The sequence below is a fragment of the Artibeus jamaicensis genome, unplaced genomic scaffold, assembly GCF_021234435.1.
Source record: "Artibeus jamaicensis isolate MK-2021 breed Jamaican fruit bat unplaced genomic scaffold, CSHL_Jam_final contig_252, whole genome shotgun sequence".
Classification (NCBI taxonomy): domain Eukaryota; kingdom Metazoa; phylum Chordata; class Mammalia; order Chiroptera; family Phyllostomidae; genus Artibeus; species Artibeus jamaicensis.
Window position 1 is genome coordinate 1,380,707 of NW_026521538.1, and position 2,508 is coordinate 1,383,214.

General features: G+C 41.5%; 1 non-coding gene across 1 annotated transcript; it reads left to right on the forward strand.

The window, feature by feature from the left end:
* The first annotated feature begins 2,179 nt into the window (after positions 1-2,179).
* Positions 2,180-2,286, forward strand: LOC119044560 (U6 spliceosomal RNA). The gene has a single exon (XR_005081636.1). It is a non-coding gene; the product is annotated as a U6 spliceosomal RNA (small nuclear RNA).
* The last annotated feature ends 222 nt before the right edge of the window (positions 2,287-2,508 follow it).

Below are 2,508 nucleotides of genomic sequence, written 5' to 3' on the forward strand. Positions count from 1 at the left end.
ACAAGTGGAAGAGACCTAAACTGGCCTCAGGCTTCCCCAGAGGAGATGCAGGAGCTGTGGGCTGCCACTGATGAGGGTGATAGTAGGGGTCTGTGAGAGAACTGCATCAAGTTCTGTAAACCTGGTACCCTGAAGCAGTGGTTTTCCAGTTGTGGTCCCTAAACTTTCAGTATCAGCATCCCCAGAGAACTTGTTAGAAATGCAAGACTTAAGACATCCTGAATGGGAAAATTTGGGGATTGGGCCCCCCTCCCACAAACTGTGTTTTATCAAGTCCTTCATGTGATTCTGATGCAAAAGTTTTCCAACTCTGCTTTACATTAAAGGCAGTCTCATCTCTGTCCTGGGCACCATCCTAATGGCTATAATGTATAGCTCCTGCAAGTCTTTGAGGGTGATGACTAGAAGCATTCTTATTGTCTAGCTTTATATTTTCCTGTGTATAGAATGCTGATCATGCAGGGCATCAAAAGAATACACAATTAGCCACAGTCCTTGTTCAAAATTATTGTCATGAAGCCCAGCACATAGTAGTTGCTTAAGGAATACTTGTTGTCAGCCATAAAATAAAACATAAACTTTATATAGTGCTGTACTCATTGAATCTCATATACATACTATTGAATGAAAGAAGTCAGACACATGCTGGTTAGTGTGGCTCAGTGGATTGAGTGCTGGCCTGTGAACTGGAAAGTCACCAGTTCGATTCCCCATCAGGGCACATGCCTGGGTTGTGGGCCAGGCCCCTAGGTGGGGGCTTGTCAGAGGCAACCACACACTGATGTTTCTCTCCCTCTCTTTTTCTCTCCCTCCCCCTCACTCTAAAAATAAATAAATAAAATCTTTTTTTAAAAAAAGCCAGAACAAAAGATTATATACTGTGTGATTTCATATGTATGAATACCAAGAAAGGGCAAAGCTAACAAGGACAGAAATCAGAAAAGAAGTTATCTTTGATGGGGTAGCATTGACTGAGGAGAGGAAGTCCTGACTGATAGAGGGATGAAGGGGTGTCTGGGATGCTGAAACTTGACCTGGGTGGTAGTTACACGGCTGCATTTTTAAAAGGTATTTTTAAAAGTCATTAGGTGCTACACTTAAGAAAAGAAAAAGAAAGGAAGTCTTTCTACTTAGATGGTTGACAAGCATATTCCAAGGAGAGAATAATGTGAGGTGGGAAGTTATGGGCTTGTCCAGAGAGTAATAGCAATCCAGTTTGCTGAGAGAAGAGGAACAAGCAGCAAAGGAAAATGGAAGGATCTCTAAATCTACTGGAGGAGGTTGAGACAAGAAAACCCAACCATAATGTTATTATACAAACAAAAGAATGCACAAGGGAGTGGACCTAACTCCCAGTTCGGCCTGGCTGGAGGTGGGTGGGGAGGCTTTAGGAAGCTTCAAAAAGAATCCAGACACGAGTCAAGAATCTGACTCACCATTTGTTTTCGCCTGTATGAATCCCCAGGAAATGCTTGTGAAGTTTCCTAATAAAGGAAGTCCAAAAGTCTAGAAACTGGATTCTGAGATCCACCAAGAAGCAAACAAAAGGTTTACGAAGCAGCATAAAGCTGTTTGGCCCAGGAGAGAAGGACCTGTACAGGATAGTGGAGTGTTGTGTCCTAACACTGTTATCCACTGGTCCTTTGGAATTAAAGCTATAGAAATGCAAAGGGTTGGTATCAGGCTTAAATCTCTCAGAATTTAAACTCTTACCAAAATCTGTATACTTTTTTTTTAATTTATTGATTTTTAGAGAGAAGGAGAGAGAGAAATATCAATTTGTTGTTCCACTTATTGATGTATTCATTGGTTGATTCTTGTATGTGCCCTGACAAGGAATCCAAGCCTCAACCGTGGCGTATCAGGAGAATGCGCTAACCCGCTGAGCTACCTGGCCAGGGTGGTATATTTTTCTTTAATGTGGGTTTCTTTATGTAGTGGGTCAACAGCTTTGAATGACTTATTTATAAAAACCTGTTTTTAAAAAGAGAGAGAAAAGAATAAACTCAAGGCGAGAGCTTAGCTGGAAAGGAGGGCAAGAAAACAACTGTAAATCTGAAAATAAAGAAAGAAGAAAAAAGAGGAGGGGAAAAAATAGAATACATGCAAAGGACAGTCATTTACATAATCAGAGCCCCTGAAGAAGAAAACAAAGCAATGGAACAGAGCTAACATTTAAGTGCTCCTTCGGCAGCACATGTACTAAAAACTGGAGTGATACCAAGGGGATTAGTGTGGCCCCTGCACAAGGATGACACACAAATTCGTGAAGAGTTCCATATTGTTTTTTAAAAAAAAAAAAAAAGGAAACTAAGCCCTGGCTGGTGTGACTTAGTTGGTTGGAGCCTCATCCTGTACCCAAAAGGATGCAGGTTTGATTCCTGGTCAGGATACATAACTAGGTTGCAGGATCGATCAATCCTGGGTCTCAGTGCATATGATCCCTGGTCCAGATGCAGACCAGAGGCAACCAATTGATATTTCTCTCTTGCATCAATGTTTCTCTCC